The sequence below is a fragment of the Perna viridis genome, chromosome 11 (genome assembly GCF_037379345.1).
Source record: "Perna viridis isolate PV_CMFRI_1.1 ecotype Kerala chromosome 11, ASM3737934v1, whole genome shotgun sequence".
NCBI classification, from domain to species: Eukaryota; Metazoa; Mollusca; class Bivalvia; order Mytilida; family Mytilidae; genus Perna; species Perna viridis.
In genome coordinates this window covers 3,796,491-3,822,021 of record NC_142455.1, presented here as the reverse complement: position 1 = coordinate 3,822,021, position 25,531 = coordinate 3,796,491, and the positions used below count along the sequence as shown (strand labels likewise).

The 25,531-nt window shown below is 32.5% G+C and overlaps 1 protein-coding gene and 1 long non-coding RNA gene across 33 annotated transcripts in view; one reads left to right on the top strand and one right to left on the bottom strand.

Annotated features, from left to right (window-relative positions):
- The window catches only part of LOC148602366 (uncharacterized), a 54,842-nt gene extending 36,075 nt beyond the window's left edge, over nucleotides 1-18,767 (top strand). For 20 of the 24 annotated variants that reach the window (XR_015916345.1, XR_015916350.1, XR_015916355.1 and 17 more), the window contains 3 exons: nucleotides 16,305-16,440; nucleotides 16,851-16,963; nucleotides 17,849-17,978. This is a non-coding gene — a long non-coding RNA (uncharacterized LOC148602366). Of the gene's footprint in view, nucleotides 1-16,304; nucleotides 16,441-16,850; nucleotides 16,964-17,848; nucleotides 17,979-18,631 lie in introns of those variants that run through there. The other 4 variants (XR_015916339.1, XR_015916343.1, XR_015916337.1 and 1 more) reach the window with 4 other exon arrangements.
- Nucleotides 16,988-25,531, bottom strand: part of LOC148602365 (uncharacterized) — a 38,957-nt gene continuing 30,413 nt past the window's right edge. For 8 of the 9 annotated variants that reach the window (XM_088551636.1, XM_088551637.1, XM_088551639.1 and 5 more), the window contains one exon: nucleotides 16,988-25,498. The gene's annotated coding sequence lies outside the window, so the exon portion shown is untranslated. The remainder of the gene's footprint in view (nucleotides 25,499-25,531) is intronic. The other variant, XM_088551633.1, reaches the window with a different exon arrangement.

The window sequence follows — 25,531 nt, the reverse complement described above, 5'->3', positions numbered from 1 at the left end:
TGTATAACAGAAATCTTCACAAAAAATGTATGCTTATCTTATCATAAAAGAATTGTATTCCTAACATGGCCAAACAGTTTCAAATAACTTATTCCTGCTGAAGTCATACATGCCCATAATTTAAGACGTCAACCGTTTTCTTAATATGACAAAAGTACTTTAAATATTATTTTCCTACCCAAAATCAATAATGCTCATGACAATTGATGCGTACTGTTCTCACTTAAATAGCCATTATACAATTCCAAAGATAGCAATACTGTGTGAAATACCATTTCTCGTACCTTAATTCTCCATACTAATCACATATGATGCGATCTGTACTGTTAACATGATCATACTGCTTCAAATAGTACATTCTTTCAAGAATAAAATAGGCTTATCACATCAGATTTGATATGTACCATAAATATGACCATTCTACTTTAAATAGCATTTTCCTACTTAAATCATAAAGGGTCATCTTATCTGATTCGTACTATATTCTTAATATGCCCTTACGACTCGAAATAACATTTTCCTACCAATAACGTACTTGATGACCGCATGTGACGCAAACCGTACCCCTGACATGCCCGTATGACAGAAAAACTACCCACAAATGCATGCTTATCACATCATATAAGAAGTCTACGCCTAACATGGCCAAACTGTTTCAAATAACTTATTCCTACGAATATCATATAAGCCGATAATTTAAGATGCCAAACGTTTTCTTAATATGGCCAAAGTACTAGAAATATCATTTTCCTACCCAAAACCAATAATGCCCATGACAATTGATGCATACTCTTCTCACTTAAATAGCCATTATACAATTCCAAAGATAACAATACTTTGGTGTGAAATACCCTATATATGACCGTACTACTTGAAATAGCACTTTTCTGCCTAAATCATATATGCTCATCACATCTGATTCCTACTGTACTGTTCATATGACCTCACGACTCGAAATAATATTTTCCTACAAACAACCTTTATGATCATCACATCTGACCCAAACCGTACCCCTGACATGTCCGTAAGACAGAAAAACTACCCAAAAATGCATGCTTATCACATCATATAAGAATTGTACGTCTATCATGGCCAAACTGTTTCAAATCACTTATTCCTTCTTTATCCATATATGCCCATAACTTAAGATGCCAAAGTTTTCTTAATATGGCTAAAGTACCTGAAATATAATTTTTCTACCCAAAATCATTAATGCTCATGACAATTGATGCGTACAGTTCTCCTTTAAATAGTCATTATACAATTCCAAAGATGGCAATACTCTGTGAAATACCATTCTCGTACCTTAATTCTCCATACCAATAACATATGATGTGAACTGTACTCTTAACACGATCATACTACTTGAAATAGCACATTCGTAACAGAATCATGCATGCTCATCAAATCTGACTTGATATGTATCCTAAATTGGACCATACTACTTCAAATAGCACTTTCCTACCTAAATCATACATGCTCATCATATATAATTCGTACTGTATTCTTAATATATCCTTACGACTCGAAATAAAATCTTACTGCCAATAACGTACATGATAGTCACTTCGGAGGGAAACCGTACCCCTAACATGCCCGTTTAACAGACAAAATATCAAAAAATGCATGCTTATCACATCATATAAGCATTGTACGCCTGACATCTCCAAACTGTTTCAAATAACTTATTCCTGCTAAGATCATATATGCCCATAACTTAACATGCGAACGTTTCCTTAGTATAGCCAAAGTACTTGAAATATCATTTTCCTACCTAAAATCATTAATGCTCATGACAATTGATACGTGCAGTTCTCCTTTAAATAGACATTATACAATTCCATAGATAACAATACTCTGTGAAATACTATTTTCGTACCTTAATTCTCCATACAAATCACATATTATGCGAACTGAACTCTTAACATAATCATACTACTTGAAATAGCTCATTCTTAGCCGAATCAAACATACTTATCACATCTGATTTGATATGTAACCTCAATATGACCATACTACTTGAACTAGCACTTTCCGTCTTCAAGCACACATACTCATCATATATGATTAGTAATTTATCTGTAATTAGATTTTACGACTTGATATAACATTTTCCTGCCAATAACGTACAGGATCATCACATTTGACGTAAATCGTACCCCTGACATGCACGTATGACAGAAAAACTACCCACAAATGCATGCTTATCACATATAAGAAGTGTATGCCTAACATGGCCAAACTGTTTCAAATAACTTATTCCTACTAAAATCATATAAGCCGATAACTTAAGATGCCAAACGTTTTCTTAATACGGCCAAAGTACTTGAAATATCATTTTCCTACCCAAAAACAATAATGCTCATCACAATTGATGCATACTGTTCTCACTTAAATAGCCATTATACAATTCCAAAGATAACAATGCTTTGGTGTGAAATACCCTAAATATGACAGTACTACTTGAAAAAGCACTTTCCTGCCTAAATCATATATGCTCATCACATCTGATTCCTACTGTACTGTTCATATGACCTCACGACTCGAAATAATATTTTCCTACAAACAATCTATATGATCATCACATCTGACGCAAACCGTACCCCTGACATGTCCGTAAGACAGAAAAACTACCCAAAAATGCATGCTTATCACATCATATAAGAATTGTACGCCTAACATGGCCAAACTGTTTCAAATCACTTATTCCTTCTTTATCCATATATGCCCATAACGTAAGATGCCAAAGTTTTCTTAATATGGCTAAAGTACCTGAAATATAATTTTTCTACCCAAAATCATTAATGCTCATGACAATTGATACGTGCAGTTCTCTTTTAAATAGCCATTATACAATTCCAAAGATAACACTACTGTGGGAAATACCAATTTCGTACCTTAATTCTCCATATCAATCACATATGATGCGAACTGAACTCTTAACATAATCATTCTACTTGAAATAGCTCATTCTTAGCAGAATCAAACATACTTATCAAATCTGATTTGATATGTATCCTATATTGGACCATACTACTTCAAATAGCACTTTCCTACCTAAATCATACATGCTCATCATATCTAATTCGTACTGTATTCTTAATATGACATTACGACTCGAAATAAAATTTTACTGCCAATAACGTACATGATAGTCACTTCGGAGGGAAACCGTACCCCTACCATGCCCGTTTAACAGACAAACTATCCAAAAATGCATGCTTATCACATCATATAAGCATTGTACGCCTGACATCTCCAAACTGTTTCATATAACTTATTCCTGCTAAAATCATATATGCCCATAACTTAACATGCGAACGTTTCCTTAGTATAGCCAAAGTACTTGAAATATCATTTTCCTACCCAAAATCATTAATGCTCATGACAATTGATACGTGCAGTTCTCCTTTAAATAGCCATTATACAATTCCAAAGATTACAATATTCTGTGAAATACAATTTTCGTACCTTAATTCTCCATATCAATCACATATGATGCGAACTGAACTCTTAACATAATCATACTACGTGAAATAGCTCATTCTTAGCAGAATCAAACATACTTATCAAATCTGATTTGATGTGTATCCTAAATTGGACCATACTACTTCAAATAGCACTTTCCTACCTAAATCATACATGCTCATCATATCTAATTCGTACTGTATTCTTAATATGACCTTACGACTCGAAATAAAATTTTACTGCCAATAACGTACATGATAGTCACTTCGGAGGGAAACCGTACCCCTAACATGCCCGTTTAACAGACAAACTACCCAAGAATGCATGCTTATCACATCATATAAGCATTATAGGCCTTACATCTCCAAACTGTTTCGAATAACTTATTCCTGCTAAAATCATATATGCCCATAACTTAACATGCGAACGTTTCCTTAATATGGCCAAAGTACTTGAAATATCATTTTCCTACCTAAAATCATTAATGCTCATGACAATTGATACGTGCAGTTCTCCTTCAAATAGCCATTATACAATTCCAAAGATTACAATACTCTGTGAAATACAATTTTCGTACCTTAATTCTCCATACAAATCACATGATGCGAACTGAACTCTTAACATAATCATACTACTTGAAATAGCTCATTCTTAGCAGAATCAAACATACTTATCAAATCTGATTTGATATGTAACCTAAATATGACCATACTACTTGTACTAGCACTTTCCTACTTCAATCACACATACTCATCACATCTGATTAGTAATTTATCTGTAATTAGATTTTACGACTTGATATAACATTTTCCTGCCAATAACGTACAGGATCATCACATCTGACGCAAACCGTACCCCTGACATGCACGTATGACAGAAAAACTACCCACAAATGCATGCTTATCACATATAAAAAGTGTATGCCTAACATGGCCAAACTGTTTCAAATAACTTATTCCTACTAAAATCATATAAGCCGATAACTTAAGATGCCAAACGTTTTCTTAATACGGCCAAAGTGCTTGAAATATCATTTTCCTACCCAAAATCAATAATGCTCATCACAATTGATGCATACTGCTCTCACTAATAGACATTATAAAATTCCAAAGATACCAATACTGTGGGAAATACCAATTTCGTACCTTAATTCTTCATATCAATCACATATGATGCGAACTGAACTCTTAACATAATCATTCTACTTGAAATAGCTCATTCTTAGCAGAATCAAACATACTTATCAAATCTGATTTGATATGTATCCTAAATTGGACCATACTACTTCAAATAGCACTTTCCTACCTAAATCATACATGCTCATCATATCTAATTCGTACTGTATTCTTAACATGACCTTACGACTCGAAATAAAATTTTACTGCCAATAACGTAGATGATAGTCACTTCGGAGGGAAACCGTACCCCTAACATGCCCGTTTAACAGACAAACTATCCAAAAATGCATGCTTATCACATCATATAAGCATTGTACACCTGACATCTCCAAACTGTTTCATATAACTTATTCCTGCTAAAATCATATATGCCCATAACTTAACATGCGAACGTTTCCTTAGTATAGCCAAAGTACTTGAAATATCATTTTCCTACCCAAAATCATTAATGCTCATGACAATTGATACGTGCAGTTCTCCTTTAAATAGCCATTATACAATTCCAAAGATTACAATACTCTGTGAAATACAATTTTCGTACCTTAATTCTCCATATCAATCACATATGATGCGAACTGAACTCTTAACATAATCATACTACTTGAAATAGCTCTTTCTTAGCAGAATCAAACATACTTATCAAATCTGATTTGATGTGTATCCTAAATTGGACCATACTACTTCAAATAGCACTTTCCTACCTAAATCATACATGCTCATCATATCTAATTCGTACTGTATTCTTAATATGACCTTACGACTCGAAATAAAATTTTACTGCCAATAACGTAGATGATAGTCACTTCGGAGGGAAACCGTACCCCTAACATGCCCGTTTAACAGACATACTACCCAAGAATGCATGCTTATCACATCATATAAGCATTGTACGCCTGACATCTCCAAACTGTTTCGAATAACTTATTCCTACTAAAATCATATATGCCCATAACTTAACATGCGAACGTTTCCTTAATATAGCCAAAGTACTTGAAATATCATTTTCTTACCTAAAATCATTAATGCTCAGGACAATTGATACGTGCAGTTCTCCTTTAAATAGCCATTATACAATTCCAAAGATAACAATACTCTGTGAAATACCATTTTCGTACCTTAATTCTCCATACAAATCACATATGATGCGAACTGAACTCTTAACATAATCATACTACTTGAAATAGCTCATTCTTAGCAGAATCAAACATACTTATCACATCTGATTTGATATGTAACCTAAATATGACCGTACTACTTGTACTAGCACTTTCCTACTTCAATCACACATACTCATCACATCTGATTAGTAATTTATCTGTAATTAGATTTTACGGCTTGATATAACATTTTCCTGCCAATAACGTACAGGATCATCACATCTGACGCAAACCGTACCCCTGACATGCACGTATGACAGACAAACTACCCACAAATGCATGCTTATCACATATAAAAAGTGTATGCCTAACATGGCCAAACTGTTTCAAATAACTTATTCCTACTAAAATCATATAAGCCGATAACTTAAGATGCCAAACGTTTTCTTAATACGGCCAAAGTGCTTGAAATATCATTTTCCTACCCAAAATCAATAATGCTCATCACAATTGATGCATACTGCTCTCATTAATAGACATTATACAATTCCAAAGATACCAATACTGTGGGAAATACCAATTTCGTACCTTAATTCTCCATATCAATCACATATGATGCGAACTTAACTCTTAACATAATCATTCTACTTGAAATAGCTCATTCTTAGCAGAATCAAACATACTTATCAAATCTGATTTGATATGTATCCTATATTGGACCATACTACTTCAAATAGCACTTTCCTACCTAAATCATACATGCTCATAATATCTAATTCGTACTGTATTCTTAACATGACCTTACGACTCGAAATAAAATTTTACTGCCAATAACGTAGATGATAGTCACTTCGGAGGGAAACCGTACCCCTACCATGCCCGTTTAACAGACAAACTACCCAAGAATGCATGCTTACCATATCATATAAGCATTGTACGCCTGACAACTCCAAACTGCTTCGAAAAACTTATTCCTGCTAAAATCATATATGCCCATAACTTAACATGCGAACGTTTCCTTAATATAGCCAAAGTACTTGAAATATCATTTTCCTACCCAAAATCATTAATGCTCATGACAATTGATACGTGCAGTTCTCCTTTAAATAGCCATTATACAATTCCAAAGATTACAATACTCTGTGAAATACAATTTTCGTACCTTAATTCTCCATACAAATCACATATGATGCGAACTGAACTCTTAACATAATCATACTACTTAAAATAGCTCATTCTTAGCCGAATCAAACATACTTATCACATCTGATTTGATATGTGACCTAAATATGACCATACTACTTGTACTAGCACTTTCCTACTTCAATCACACATACTCATCACATCTGATTAGTAATTTATCTGTAATTAGATTTACGACTTGATATAACATTTTCCTGCCAATAACGTACAGGATCATCACATCTGACGCAAACCGTACCCCTGACATGCACGTATGACAGAAAAACTACCCACAAATGCATGCTTATCACATATAAAAAGTGTATGCCTAACATGGCCAAACTGTTTCAAATAACTTATTCCTACTAAAATCATATAAGCCGATAACTTAAGATGCCAAACGTTTTCTTAATACGGCCAAAGTGCTTGAAATATCATTTTCCTACCCAAAATCAATAATGCTCATCACAATTGATGCATACTGCTCTCACTTAAATAGCCATTATACAATTCCAAAGATACCAATACTGTGGGAAATACCAATTTCGTACCTTAATTCTTCATATCAATCACATATGATGCGAACTGAACTCTTAACATAATCATTCTACTTGAAATAGCTCATTCTTAGCAGAATCAAACATACTTATCAAATCTGATTTGATATGTATCCTAAATTGGACCATACTACTTCAAATAGCACTTTCCTACCTAAATCATACATGCTCATCATATCTAATTCGTACTGTATTCTTAATATGACCTTACGACTCGAAATAAAATTTTACTGCCAATAACGTACATGATAGTCACTTCGGAGGGAAACCGTACCCCTACCATGCCCGTTTAACAGACAAACTATCCAAAAATGCATGCTTATCACATCATATAAGCATTGTACACCTGACATCTCCAAACTGTTTCATATAACTTATTCCTGCTAAAATCATATATGCCCATAACTTAACATGCGAACGTTTCCTTAGTATAGCCAAAGTACTTGAAATATCATTTTCCTACCCAAAATCATTAATGCTCATGACAATTGATACGTGCAGTTCTCCTTTAAATAGCCATTATACAATTCCAAAGATTACAATACTCTGTGAAATACAATTTTCGTACCTTAATTCTCCATATCAATCACATATGATGCGAACTGAACTCTTAACATAATCATACTACTTGAAATAGCTCTTTCTTAGCAGAATCAAACATACTTATCAAATCTGATTTGATGTGTATCCTAAATTGGACCATACTACTTCAAATAGCACTTTCCTACCTAAATCATACATGCTCATCATATCTAATTCGTACTGTATTCTTAATATGACCTTACGACTCGAAATAAAATTTTACTGCCAATAACGTAGATGATAGTCACTTCGGAGGGAAACCGTACCCCTAACATGCCCGTTTAACAGACATACTACCCAAGAATGCATGCTTATCACATCATATAAGCATTGTACGCCTGACATCTCCAAACTGTTTCGAATAACTTATTCCTACTAAAATCATATATGCCCATAACTTAACATGCGAACGTTTCCTTAATATGGCCAAAGTACTTGAAATATCATTTTCTTACCTAAAATCATTAATGCTCAGGACAATTGATACGTGCAGTTCTCCTTTAAATAGCCATTATACAATTCCAAAGATAACAATACTCTGTGAAATACCATTTTCGTACCTTAATTCTCCATACAAATCACATATGATGCGAACTGAACTCTTAACATAATCATACTACTTGAAATAGCTCATTCTTAGCAGAATCAAACATACTTATCACATCTGATTTGATATGTAACCTAAATATGACCGTACTACTTGTACTAGCACTTTCCTACTTCAATCACACATACTCATCACATCTGATTAGTAATTTATCTGTAATTAGATTTTACGGCTTGATATAACATTTTCCTGCCAATAACGTACAGGATCATCACATCTGACGCAAACCGTACCCCTGACATGCACGTATGACAGACAAACTACCCACAAATGCATGCTTATCACATATAAAAAGTGTATGCCTAACATGGCCAAACTGTTTCAAATAACTTATTCCTACTAAAATCATATAAGCCGATAACTTAAGATGCCAAACGTTTTCTTAATACGGCCAAAGTGCTTGAAATATCATTTTCCTACCCAAAATCAATAATGCTCATCACAATTGATGCATACTGCTCTCATTAATAGACATTATACAATTCCAAAGATACCAATACTGTGGGAAATACCAATTTCGTACCTTAATTCTCCATATCAATCACATATGATGCGAACTGAACTCTTAACATAATCATTCTACTTGAAATAGCTCATTCTTAGCAGAATCAAACATACTTATCAAATCTGATTTGATATGTATCCTAAATTGGACCATACTACTTCAAATAGCACTTTCCTACCTAAATCATACATGCTCATAATATCTAATTCGTACTGTATTCTTAACATGACCTTACGACTCGAAATAAAATTTTACTGCCAATAACGTAGATGATAGTCACTTCGGAGGGAAACCGTACCCCTACCATGCCCGTTTAACAGACAAACTACCCAAGAATGCATGCTTACCATATCATATAAGCATTGTACGCCTGACAACTCCAAACTGCTTCGAAAAACTTATTCCTGCTAAAATCATATATGCCCATAACTTAACATGCGAACGTTTCCTTAATATAGCCAAAGTACTTGAAATATCATTTTCCTACCCAAAATCATTAATGCTCATGACAATTGATACGTGCAGTTCTCCTTTAAATAGCCATTATACAATTCCAAAGATTACAATACTCTGTGAAATACAATTTTCGTACCTTAATTCTCCATACAAATCACATATGATGCGAACTGAACTCTTAACATAATCATACTACTTGAAATAGCTCATTCTTAGCCGAATCAAACATACTTATCACATCTGATTTGATATGTGACCTAAATATGACCATACTACTTGTACTAGCACTTTCCTACTTCAATCACACATACTCATCACATCTGATTAGTAATTTATCTGTAATTAGATTTTACGACTTGATATAACATTTTCCTGCCAATAACGTACAGGATCATCACATCTGACGCAAACCGTACCCCTGACATGCACGTATGACAGAAAAACTACCCACAAATGCATGCTTATCACATATAAAAAGTGTATGCCTAACATGGCCAAACTGTTTCAAATAACTTATTCCTACTAAAATCATATAAGCCGATAACTTAAGATGCCAAACGTTTTCTTAATACGGCCAAAGTGCTTGAAATATCATTTTCCTACCCAAAATCAATAATGCTCATCACAATTGATGCATACTGCTCTCACTTAAATAGCCATTATACAATTCCAAAGATACCAATACTGTGGGAAATACCAATTTCGTACCTTAATTCTTCATATCAATCACATATGATGCGAACTGAACTCTTAACATAATCATTCTACTTGAAATAGCTCATTCTTAGCAGAATCAAACATACTTATCAAATCTGATTTGATATGTATCCTAAATTGGACCATACTACTTCAAATAGCACTTTCCTACCTAAATCATACATACTCATCATATCTAATTCGTACTGTATTCTTAACATGACCTTACGACTCGAAATAAAATTTTACTGCCAATAACGTACATGATAGTCACTTCGGAGGGAAACCGTACCCCTACCATGCCCGTTTAACAGACAAACTACCCAAGAATGCATGCTTACCATATCATATAAGCATTGTACGCCTGACAACTCCAAACTGCTTCGAAAAACTTATTCCTGCTAAAATCATATATGCCCATAACTTAACATGCGAACGTTTCCTTAATATAGCCAAAGTACTTGAAATATCATTTTCCTACCCAAAATCATTAATGCTCATGACAATTGATACGTGCAGTTCTCCTTTAAATAGCCATTATACAATTCCAAAGATTACAATACTCTGTGAAATACAATTTTCGTACCTTAATTCTCCATACAAATCACATATGATGCGAACTGAACTCTTAACATAATCATACTACTTGAAATAGCTCATTCTTAGCCGAATCAAACATACTTATCACATCTGATTTGATATGTAACCTCAATATGACCATACTACTTGTACTAGCACTTTCCTACTTCAATCACACATACTCATCACATCTGATTAGTAATTTATCTGTAATTAGATTTTATGACTTGATATAACATTTTCCTGCCAATAACGTACAGGATCATCACATCTGACGCAAACCGTACCCCTGACATGCACGTATGACAGAAAAACTACCCACAAATGCATGCTTATCACATATAAAAAGTGTATGCCTAACATGGCCAAACTGTTTCAAATAACTTATTCCTACTAAAATCATATAAGCCGATAACTTAAGATGCCAAACGTTTTCTTAATACGGCCAAAGTGCTTGAAATATCATTTTCCTACCCAAAATCAATAATGCTCATCACAATTGATGCATACTGCTCTCACTTAAATAGCCATTATACAATTCCAAAGATACCAATACTGTGGGAAATACCAATTTCGTACCTTAATTCTTCATATCAATCACATATGATGCGAACTGAACTCTTAACATAATCATTTTATTTGAAATAGCTCATTCTTAGCAGAATCAAACATACTTATCAAATCTGATTGGATATGTATCCTAAATTGGACCATACTACTTCAAATAGCACTTTCCTACCTAAATCATACATGCTCATCATATCTAATTCGTACTGTATTCTTAACATGACCTTACGACTCGAAATAAAATTTTACTGCCAATAACGTACATGATAGTCACTTCGGAGGGAAACCGTACCCCTACCATGCCCGTTTAACAGACAAACTATCCAAAAATGCATGCATATCACATCATATAAGCATTGTACGCCTGACATCTCCAAACTGTTTCATATAACTTATTCCTGCTAAAATCATATATGCCCATAACTTAACATGCGAACGTTTCCTTAGTATAGCCAAAGTACTTGAAATATCATTTTCCTACCCAAAATCATTAATGCTCATGACAATTGATACGTGCAGTTCTCCTTTAAATAGCCATTATACAATTCCAAAGATTACAATATTCTGTGAAATACAATTTTCGTACCTTAATTCTCCATATCAATCACATATGATGCGAACTGAACTCTTAACATAATCATACTACGTGAAATAGCTCATTCCTAGCAGAATCAAACATACTTATCAAATCTGATTTGATGTGTATCCTAAATTGGACCATACTACTTCAAATAGCACTTTCCTACCTAAATCATACATGCTCATCATATCTAATTCGTACTGTATTCTTAATATGACATTACGACTCGAAATAAAATTTTACTGCCAATAACGTACATGATAGTCACTTCGGAGGGAAATCGTACCCCTGACATGCCCGTTTAACAGACAAACTACCCAAGAATGCATGCTTATCACATCATATAAATATTGTAGGCATTACATCTCCAAACTGTTTCGAATAACTTATTCCTACTAAAATCATATATGCCCATAACTTAACATGCGAACGTTTCCTTAATATAGCCAAAGTACTTGAAATATCATTTTCCTACCTAAAATCATTAATGCTCATGACAATTGATACGTGCAGTTCTCCTTTAAATAGCCATTATACAATTCCAAAGATACTAATACTGTGGGAAATACTAATTTCGTACCTTAATTCTCCATATCAATCACATATGATGCGAACTGAACTCTTAACATAATCATACTACTTGAAATAGCTCATTCTTAGCAGAATCAAACATACTTATCACATCTGATTTGATATGTAACCTAAATATGACCATACTACTTGTACTAGCACTTTCCTACTTCAATCACACATACTCATCACATCTGATTAGTAATTTATCTGTAATTAGATTTTATGACTTGATATAACATTTTCCTGCCAATAACCTTTAGGATCATCACATCTGACGCAAACCGTACCCCTGACATGCACGTATGACAGAAAAACTACCCACAAATGCATGCTTATCACATATAAAAAGTGTATGCCTAACATGGCCAAACTGTTTCAAATAACTTATTCCTACTAAAATCATATAAGCCGATAACTTAAGATGCCAAACGTTTTCTTAATACGGCCAAAGTGCTTGAAATATCATTTTCCTACCCAAAATCAATAATGCTCATCACAATTGATGCATACTGCTCTCACTTAAATAGCCATTATACAATTCCAAAGATACCAATACTGTGGGAAATACCAATTTCGTACCTTAATTCTCCATATCAATCACATATGATGCGAACTTAACTCTTAACATAATCATTTTACTTGAAATAGCTCATTCTTAGCAGATTCAAACATACTTATCAAATTTGATTTGATATGTATCCTAAATTGGACCATACTACTTCAAATAGCACTTTCCTACCTAAATCATACATGCTCATCATATCTAATTCGTACTGTATTCTTAATATGACATTACGACTCGAAATAGAATTTTACTGCCAATAACGTACATGATAGTCACTTCGGAGGGAAACTGTACCCCTAACATGCCCGTTTAACAGACAAACTACCCAAGAATGCATGCTTACCACATCATATAAGCATTGTACGCCTGACAACTCCAAACTGCTTCGAAAAACTTATTCCTGCTAAAATCATATATGCCCATAACTTAACATGCGAACGTTTCCTTAATATAGCCAAAGTACTTGAAATATCATTTTCCTACCCAAAATCATTAATGCTCATGACAATTGATACGTGCAGTTCTCCTTTAAATAGCCATTATACAATTCCAAAGATTACAATACTCTGTGAAATACAATTTTCGTACCTTAATTCTCCATACAAATCACATATGATGCGAACTGAACTCTTAACATATTCATACTACTTGAAATAGCTCATTCTTAGCCGAATCAAACATACTTATCACATCTGATTTGATATGTAACCTAAATATGACCATACTACTTGTACTAGCACTTTCCTACTTCAATCACACATACTCATCACATCTGATTAGTAATTTATCTGTAATTAGATTTTACGACTTGATATAACATTTTCCTGCCAATAACGTACAGGATCATCACATCTGACGCAAACCGTACCCCTGACATGCACGTATGACAGAAAAACTACCCACAAATGCATGCTTATCACATATAAAAAGTGTATGCCTAACATGGCCAAACTGTTTCAAATAACTTATTCCTACTAAAATCATATAAGCCGATAACTTAAGATGCCAAACGTTTTCTTAATACGGCCAAAGTGCTTGAAATATCATTTTCCTACCCAAAATCAATAATGCTCATCACAATTGATGCATACTGCTCTCACTTAAATAGCCATTATACAATTCCAAAGATACCAATACTGTGGGAAATACCAATTTCGTACCTTAATTCTTCATATCAATCACATATGATGCGAACTGAACTCTTAACATAATCATACTACTTGAAATAGCTCATTCTTAGCAGAATCAAACATACTTATCAAATCTGATTTGATGTGTATCCTAAATTGGACCATACTACTTCAAATAGCACTTTCCTACCTAAATCATACATGCTCATCATATCTAATTCGTACTGTATTCTTAATATGACCTTACGACTCGAAATAAAATTTTACTGCCAATAACGTAGATGATAGTCACTTCGGAGGGAAACCGTACCCCTGACATGCGCGTTTGACAGAAAAACTACCCAAAAATGCATGCCCATCACCTCATATAGGAAATGTACGCCTAACATGCCCAAGCGGTTTTAAATAACTTATTCTTGCTAAAATTATACATGCCCATAACTTAAAATGCCAACTGTTTTTTAACATGGCCAAAGTACTTGAAAAATCATTTTCCTACCCAAAGTCATTAATGATCATGACAATCAATGCGTACTGTTCACCCCTCAATTCCAAAAATAATAATACTGTGTGAAATACCCTTTCCATATCTTAATTTTCCATACCAATCATATATGATGCGAATAGAACTCTTAACATGATCATAGTACTTGAAACATCACGTTCTTACTGGAATCGTATATGCACATCACATATGATTTGATATGAAGCGTAAGTATGAAAATATTACTTGAAATAGCACTTTCCTACCTAAATCATACATGCTCATCACGTATGATTCGTACTTTAGTTTTGATATGACCTTTCGACTCGAAATAACATTTACCTACCAATAACGTATATGATCATCATATCTGACGCAAACCGTACCTCTGACATGCACGTATGACGGAGATCTACCCAAAAATGGATGCTTATCATATCATCTAAGCATTGTTAGCCTAACATGGCCAAACTGTTTCAAATCACGTATTCCTGCTAAAATCATGCACGCCCATAACTTAAGATGCTGACCGTTTTCTTAATATGGCCTAAGTACTTGAAATATCATTTTCCTACTCAAAATCATTAATGCTCATGAGAATTGATGCGTTCTGTTTCCTTTAAATAGCCATTATACAATTTGGTTGATTTTTGTGATTTTTCAAATGCTTCTCCTTTATGTAGGAAAAAATTACTTGTAATATATTCATCAGATTTGAAGGATATATAAAACCATCTAAGTGTGAACGAGTTCCATATTTTGGATTATTGTAGATGGCTGCCATTTAAAATGGCCGCCATCTAAATTAATATGCCCCACTGGAAAATAATGTAAATTTCATCTAAATTTTATAAAACGTGGTATATAGGCTTGACATTGTACATTGAATTTAATTTTTTTGATTCTGTGATCATGTGTGGAACATGAGGGAACTTGTATGTGACTTGCTTTCAAGCACAACTTAAAACTTGTTTTATTTTATTTTTAGGGGGCTTTTGTTTCTTCTTTTGTTTTTATTTTTATTTTGTTTTGTCTTTTATGCGGATTTTTTGTGGTTTTTTTTTGTGAGAAAATTGTGTGTGGGTCCTGGCTTTATTATTTATGTACCATTAGGTAAAATCCGTGGTAATGTAAATTTGACGCTCGATCTGCAAACTCCAGTAGATTGTTTTTGAATGGCACCTTGAGGTACAATGTCAAAGAAATATATACACTTTTAATAAAATTATTGATTGGATGTCTTGAAAATGCTTGTTTTGGTCCCTTATTCCTTACAGTTAAGTAACAACCCAAACCAAAACTTATCCCAGCTTTCCTTTTGTTTTAAACTTGTACATTGTAGAACAAATTTATCGTCCAGAAAACATGTTTCTACCAACACATACTGAATGATTAAACAACACATCAATTTCAATTTCATAAAGATCTTTATTTTTTTAAGTGATTTCTTCTGTGTGTAACTTTCTATTTCTTTACGTTTGTGTATTGTAAATTTTAGTGTTCCTGATGCTATCTTGTAAAAGGATTTCCCACCATTTCTACATTTGGTATCAATATTTATATCAGAAAATACTAGTTGTTTCCATTGCAAGTCATTTATAGGAAAACAATACAGAAACCCACGCTACAAAACTGTAAGTGAAATATCTTTTGTCTTTCTTTATGTATGGATTTTTTGTGAAAACATGTCTATTGCAGACCTATTCGATTTTTTTGATTAAATATGGTTTAGGTATATTATGCCATTTGGTGTATTGATTTCAACACGTCTGAGTACTAGATATCAACTTATATGACTTAATATATTAGACTGGCCGAGATGTAAAAGGAGGAAGTTTTAATTAAGGTATGGATGACGACAAACGAGTCCTTCCGTAAGTTAAGATATGAAACTACCTTACTCTACATTCAGTTTGTTTTTCTCTTTCAGAACTATTTGGTCATTTGGCCAGTATTTAATCCATAAATTGTGGAAAGTTACACCGGATATTACTCCCTGTAAGACTGAAATCAGGCTTTCAGTACTTCTTATGTTATATTTTAGATTTGTGGTATATACCGTACACGGACTTCGTCCCCTATCGATTGATATCTCTGATACATAACACGTAAACTACCACAACATGGGCTTTAAGTGGATTTTCATATAAAGGCGACGTAAGCAGGATAAGCTTAAATAAATCAGAGTGATCAATTTTTTTTATTCTAAGAACAAAATACACATATCAACTGAAGTGCGAATATTATGAAGAAGGCGAAAGTACATTGTGAACAGTTAACAAATTCAAAAACCATATTACATGTAGTAGCATATACTTCAATACATGTACATGTAATCTCTTATTACATTCCCGAAGTGGTTTTCAAATAACATTTCCATATAAACTCAACATAAGGAAAATGTTCACATGCTTTCATGACTAGTTAACATTTGCTTATGGAAATAAGACCTGCTATTGAACATGACTGCAGAAAAGATTTACAATATAGTCGTTCTATCCTTAGAACTTCGAGACAAGTCAGGCTTCGTCAGAAATCGTACGGAACAAAATATATATGAGTTTAAGACATAAAACATTATCATTATAATACTACAATTTAAATTTAACAATTGTGTAACTCATTTATTTTGTATATAAAAGTCTATATTTAGCTTTTAAGATATCCTGATATACTTGAACTAAGAATGATACAGATCGTTTGGTTATTTTAAAAACTATTACTATGGACACTTTACCAGTACTAAAGGAAGACTTTGGTACCCCTTATCAGTTAATATTATTCTACAGTTACCCAGTTCCACGTGGAGTTTTAACAAATATCAGTATGAAACATTACTGGGTTGGAGCCACATGTATAAGTGACAGTAACTGGAGTCTTATAACTTCATTTGCAATTGTTATCGTACATGTACAACAGATCTGTTAAAAATGACAGGGTGTCAATAATTCTAGTGATTATTATTTATAAATGCAAATACAGGAAGATATTTTCAGATGTTAACATTTCCAACGATTTATATTTTCCTATTTCCAATTTCAGGAGCTTGACACTGAGTCCTTCAAAATGAAGTGCAGTATTTTATGACACTGAATGAGATTTAAGAATACATGGTAATTTGGATGCTACTGAAAAGCCCTTTGACTAAAAATAACATATCACAAAATAAAAGTGTCATTTGGTCTTACTGTAAAAAAAATAGTACATATACATTAGGATCGCGTCTTTTTTATTGTGCAGATGTACACTTCTGTAAAACAGAAGACGAAGAAAAGAGAGGCTGCGATTCATCAGTTGGAAAGAACAAAACTGATCACAGATTTATTTAAAGACAAAACAATTTGAATATTTTCATTCTTCTTGTAAGAGTCAACTGTCAAATAATGGGAAAGTTGGTAAAACATATGAAGATGATAAGACTAGAATATTATTCTCTATATGAAAGGGAGATGGCAAGTAGGATCATTAGCTAAATGATCTCTGTGGATTTTTTTTTTATAACTTTTTGAAAAAAAAATGTAAATATTCAAAATCATTAAAACATCTGAGTTTATGATAACAAATCAAATATAAAACCAGTATAATTCCATATATCTAGTAAGTTGATAGAAGTAATGAAACTCTTATTTTCATCAGTAACAATACTTCATAAAAAATGTTGCAGTAGCGCTACAACCAAAATGAACTTAGTTTTTTCACGGAAAACTTGCTTTAGTTTAAATTATGAATTACTCCATCTTGAAAGCATGACAATTTACTCGTCGTTTGACTAATTACTTGTTGCATAATAGTTTCTTCGACAATAAGAGAAATTTGCTGTTTCAGAACTTAATTGCGGTGAAACAATGGCGTCTAGGTAAAGCAGGTCTCAAGTTTCACAGTGTTCATTAGATGATTGGAGAAATGTACAGTTACAAAAGACTTGAATGGACTTAAGATGACATGTTCCACTTGAACTGTACTGCTTACAATAACAATCGTAAATGAACATCCCAATTTTAACAGTACTATAATATTCTTTACATTATATTCACCACATAATAGTTCATGTATTACAAAAATAAATAAATAAATGAAAAATGCAAGTTCTGTAAAGCACAGCAGTTACTATAATGTATGTGATGGTAGTACACTGGCTTAAAAGTTACATCACAGCTAATTTTACATTACAATTCTACATTTTTTTACACATTGTGATTGAAATAATGTATACAAATGCATTAATTTCAGAATTTCTGAAGAAAAAAAACTGTTCATATAATAATCATGGCATCAGAATAGGTAGGCAGAATGTATATTTTGTATATAAAAATACTTTTAGTAATGTTATCAATACTAATATAAAATCAAATACAATTTATTGCATCATAAACTGAATAACGTATTAAATTCATTTATCCACAATCATTATTAACAATATTACAATAATTACATATAGAGTTCTTGAAGTTCATGACTTTTCCAATATCATATACTTTGAGCAGTAAATCAAAGACTACAACGATTAAATTTCTGTTTAGTCCAAATATCCTTTTTTATTATTTTAAAACATCTTTCAACACTTATTTCTTTGTAAAGCAATCCAAAATGTTCAAAAGAAAATACATATCAACCAATATTCCATCAAAGAAACTTTTTCTGTTATAAATCAAATATAATACATGTATATAAAACAACTAACATGTAAATTACTCCACTGGTTTCTCTTAAATACTTTTATTAGAAATCGCAACCCAGGGCAAAAAAATTCTGGATATAAACTTTCTCAGAACTTGGAGACAAGATAGGCTTCATGCACATTCACAAACATAAATTTCATAAAGGGACATATATCAATTGTATTCAATTATTAACTGTTCATTTCATCTTGTTTGTGGTTTGAAGAAAGATGGTCCTAAATCAAGTACAAAATCTCTCAGAACCTGGTGACAAGTCTGGCTTTGTGCACATTCATAAACAGAAACAAAAAATAATACAAAATTCACAAAAGAACATACATCAATTGCATTGAATTAAAAACTGTTCCTTTCATCTTTTTTGTGGTTTGAAAAAAAAGATGATTCTGAATCACAGAACACAAACTTTCTCAGAACTTGGCGACAAGTCCGGCTTCGTGCATTTATAAATCTTCAATTATATTAGAAATTGTAGTTTACAATTATTGAGCATATTATCTGATAAAGCAATATCAAGTTTTACTATCAAGCAGTTTTACTTATAGTGGATTTAAGATAAACCCCCTTAAAGAATCCTAAGCATGTTCGCCTCTATTTGTATTTTATAATTAAGTCAGTCAGATGGATTTTCGGATTGTGGTGCTACAGTGCCATCGTACGCTAACCAGGCAATGGACATTAATGTTGTGTCACAGACTAATCAACATGGCGTTCATTCCACAGCTACTGATGTTTCTAACACTAGAAAAGAAGTTTATGTCAATGTGTCGACCTCAAGCTCTATGACAAACATAACAAGAGGCTCCCAGGAGCTTGAATCTCTCACCTGGTTAAATTTTGTCTTTCAATGGCAATACATTTATCACGAGGTTTACTAATAATTTTGGCCTACGATGACTTTGATGGAACTGATCATAAGGATCAATACAAGGCTTAACAGATGAAAATAACGAAAGGACCACAGGTAGATCTCATCATGCTGAACAGTTTTACTCGGTTATAATTTGGCTAATGGGTTTTGAGATATATTGAAAAACTACAGCTTGACCCCTGTTCTATTTTTAGTAACGGTGACAAAGTTTTTTGACGGATCAAAAATCTAAACAGAACTTTTGTGCAAGATACCCCAAGAAACATCAATACTAAGTTTGATTCCAATCGATCAAGTAGGGTAAGAGGAGAAATTTTTTTAAAGAAATAACATTAAAAAAATGAAAGAAAAAACGTCGAAAAAAGTGCAATAACTCCTAAATGGCTTGACAGATTAAAATGAAAATATATATGCAATATATAGTCTAACCCCTATGTTCTATTTTCATTACCGGCGGCCATGTTGTTTGACGGATCAACAATCTAAACACAACTTTTGTGAAAGATGCCCAAAGGAACATCTGTGCAGTTTCATATAATTCCGCTAAGTAGTTTCTGAGAAAGGAGAAGATTTTTTAAAAAAATTGTTAACGACCACGACGACGGACGACGGCGACGGACGCCAATTGATGGCAATAGCTCACATGGCCTTTGACCAGGCAATACATCGTCGGGTGAGATCGCGGTAGTGCCGCTGAATATATCAAGTGGGACAACACCTATAGTCAATGCACACGTCAACATGACATTGCATGTATAGAATAACATTTCTGAAAGTCTCCTGCATAGTACAATTCAATTATGTCAGCAGTCTTTACAAAAGTTGAAATCCAAATCAAACGATATTCAAGTTTTTCGTTTGCAAGTCAACATAAACAGAAGGAAGCAATTTTTGTTAACAATTTTGATTTCATATAAATATATATTAGTGAATAAATGTAACAATAAAATTTATGTCGTATTATAGCAGATTCATTTAGCTTTCAATGCATGTTCATTTTGAGTAAATTAAGTACATGTACATACAGATAAATACAAAAGGAAAAACAAGAATATACAGATCTCAAGGTATCACAAGTGTTTATGACAATCAACAGATTTTAATGTTTTGATGATGTTCATCTCAATCACTTTGGTATAATATGATATTTTAACACAGTAAGGAGTGCCAAGTTGTATATGAAAGCCAGTAAAACTAATATGTATACCATTTATCAATATTTCCAACATCCAGATCTAATGACATAAATCTTACTAACTTAAAAAATATGATGGATTGAACTACAAGAGTCAAATGTTGATAATCACTCAAAATATTCATACATAAGTAACCTGACAAAATAGAATATATTAAATATAACAAGTTAGAAGACCATAACAAAATACGTATGAACTATAAGTCTTTATGGTACAGAATATAATCATTTTCTTCCGAGTTGCTCATTTACTTTTGTTACTTTGTATGTATGATTTTAGTTACTTTATATTCTTTGTTGTGTATGTCTGTTTTCCATGTCTGGTCTTTGTCCCTGGATTACGTTCTTTTGATTACCGCTATAACCTTGGTTCCCTTGATTACTCTTTATAAGTTAAGTTGTATAACTTAATCTTAATCTTAAACTTAAGTGCAAATCAATTGCACTTGGAGATAAGTACCTACATTGAATCATAATACTAAGAAAACAATATAATAAATTATGAATTAACACATCATATGACATGACATAGCATTATAAAGATGTTCACTGCTCATGTCCAGTCATTTTTATGTCAGATTGTTGTACTCCTCTACCCATTTCATTGCATTGATATTTTTTACTTAGTGATCTCCACTTTTATTTTCATAATTTGATTAAACACATCTTAACATAATATTTCGACATTTTTTTATGAAATTCTTGTTATTTCTTCTGCGTATAAAGCCTTTTAAGACAAAACCTATGGAAAATCATGTGAAATTTTCCAAGGCTTATGTTTCAAAAAGAAGCACACTGACCCATCATTTTTTTTCTACATTCTAGCATAAAAAGATCTTAACAGATTTTACAACCCTCTAAAATCCTTATAATCTTTAAACACAGCAGTGAATATCCTTAAGGAAAACAAAACAAATAGATTTTTTTCTCAGATTAGCTCTAATGTTCTATGTAAGCTGTAGGTTCATGACCTTGTAAAAGGGATTACTGATAGTAATTTCTTATTAACGCATTAGGTTTACCATATGGCAATATTCCAAGTATTAAACAGGATCCAGCTTTTCAGAAGTACAAATACTCTTTCTGCAATTTAATTGTTGTAGACAAGCGATAAACTTATATTTTAAAAGTTTTCAAATTATCAAGTAAATGGAGCATTTTTGCACTTTTCAAGCTTTAAGACAAAGGAGGCACAACAGGAGAAGTTTTGTGCAGATGGGCTTCATTTAAACAGCCAGCTGTTATTACTCAGTGCTGTTTCGATTTGTTACCTTGGTAAACTATGCAAGACATATTAATAGTTTATTATAGCAAGACTTATTTGCCTAGCCAATTTCAATTTTAAGTGCAATCACTTTACTTTTGTTTTTATAACAAGTTTAAAATTAAAAGTCTTTTTGTTTTTTTTAAGTAAAAGTATATGATACTCCAATTATTAGTTAAGTAGGACAAATTGGTATAATGTAAAACAGATTTCTACCAAGAGAGCTCTATAAATCACTCACTAAGCCAGCTAGATTTGTGTTGAAATTGGAACTGGTCTATTAAGAATCAGTTACAGATTACACAGCCAACCTAAGATTTTTATTTCCATTTTGAGATAAGGTACATGAAGAGTTATCGTTCTTTATTTGCTTTGATAAAGTTGATGTTAGTTTGAGATTAATGTATTAAAAACACAGATTGCAAACTTTGCAATAAAATAAAACAAAATACTCCTACCCGTCTCTTTGAAATATATTTGTAGTTATTGATATATTAACTCAATCTAAAAAAGAGCCATTAAGCAAACAAAGACCATCCAGCTCTTGAATGGTATAAACTTGTCATTTACACCATTTACAATCTTCCCATTCCCAATTGTCCTTAAACCCACCCCGCCCCCATAGAAACCCCCACCCTCATGAAATCCCAATTGCATATTTCTTATCAGTTATTTTATTTTTCAACATTTAAATTATCATTTGTAATTTCATATTAATGAATACTTTCCCGTTCAATTTCTCTTCCTTTCCATTCAAATTCTCCACCCCCCCTATATAAATACCCATCCCCAATCCGCATTCTCTATTCATCCATATGCCATTAAATGGGAAATTTTCTGTATTCTTTCAATATTTGAAATCACAAATCGATAGATTTCCAATGTACGCATACAATTACTGAAATTCTGTACACTTTGTACATTTACAAAATGGCTGACGGTAAGCTACATACCTATTGTGAAATCCTGTAGCTCGATTATTATTATTTAAAAAAAAAATGTTCTTATTATAATAGCTTCTATCAAATTTGTCAATAAAAAACGCTGGTATTCTACATTCTTTATACTTTTTTTCGCTAAATCTACATAGCCATTTATAATTAAGGTATACATTTTTTTTAAGTATTCCTTCTTTTCCGTTCAATATGCACAATATCCACTCCCCATCCATATTCTCCATTCATTCATATACAATAAAATGGGAAGAATTTTCTGTACTCTATCAACATTTGAAATAACAAATCGATGTGGCTGAATGTACAATTAAGACCAAAAAAAAATAGATTTTATGATACCACAACGAGGTTGAATTACATAAATGCATCTCGCAGCTATGACGATGATTTTGGACATATTAATGTCTATAATATGCTTCTACCGAATTATTTCTCTTCCCAGCTTTCTATGTAGGAGATAACTTATAAAATTACAATATGTCCAAAATGTTCAATAAGTTCGATTAAACATTAAATGTAAGATTCCAGAATTTTTAATTATTGAAAAAATTGATAAAAGCTATCATAAATGGAAAACGCTTATATTCGGGCTGCAAGATTTCAGAACTGGTATGTAGCTTACTCTCAGCCATTTTGTACATGTACAAGGTGTACAGGATTTCTCTGAAGACAGTTAAATTGAATTATCATCCACCTGCAAGATATTTGAAGAATTGTGGTCCAAATCTAAGTTTATTAAAATGCTGTTTCGACGGGAGGAAAATATTGTATATGCCTATAATTTGAGCCTTCCTTCATTCCAATATATGTTCGATTGTATTAAGAATAATGTGTGTCGCAAATTAGACGATTTTTTGCTATAGTAGGCATTTCATGCTATTTCATGTCGGAAGAGTCAGTGCTTGACTATATTTTAGCTATGATTCCACCGTCAGAAAAGAAGTTATACTTAAAAGCAATCCATACCTTAATTAAAAAATGGCTATGTAGGTTTAGTGAAAAAAGGTATACACTTTAACCTTTGTTCAATAAACAAACTAACCCTTATTATTTAAAGCAAACTTCAATATCATTGAACAGTAATGTCTCTAATAAAACAATATGAAGTAAGTTAACAAACAAAGCCTTCTTGATGGCTTATAAAAAAACTATTTTGAACCCACAATTAGGTATTAATTAATAAATGCATCCCGCTATTAAGATTAGGATGTTGAATATTTCAATGTCAATATTATAATCATATCGAAGCATTTCCCTTCCCAGCTATCTAGGTAAGAGGTAACTTACATTATGTTAAAAATGTTCAATGATTTCTTTACAACATTATGAAAAAAAATCTTTTTACTTTGTTGATTAGAAAAAATGTCTTCTGAATACTTTAATCTGCAGAGTTCATTATTGTTTTTTTCCAAAACTGAAGTATTCTTTGTGATCAGAATTAAATTGGTAACAAACAAAACCAAATGTATATCTCAAATAATCAATATGATCATTGAACAGAAAACTTTCGTTTATACCTAGGCAAAATCCGTGTGTTGTTCACAACTGGTGCAATGTGTGCCATCTTTCTGCTGTCTTGTGGAATAATATAAATGGAGAATTTCTATCATTATCTGTCTATACGATACAACTATCTTTGTCGTTTAATCCATTATATTAAAGATCGGGAAGGACATTTTCCAGTCATTGAGAGGACGGCACACAAACAAATCCTATGATCATCGTGCATCCTAACATAAAATAAAATATGAAACAAACAGTGT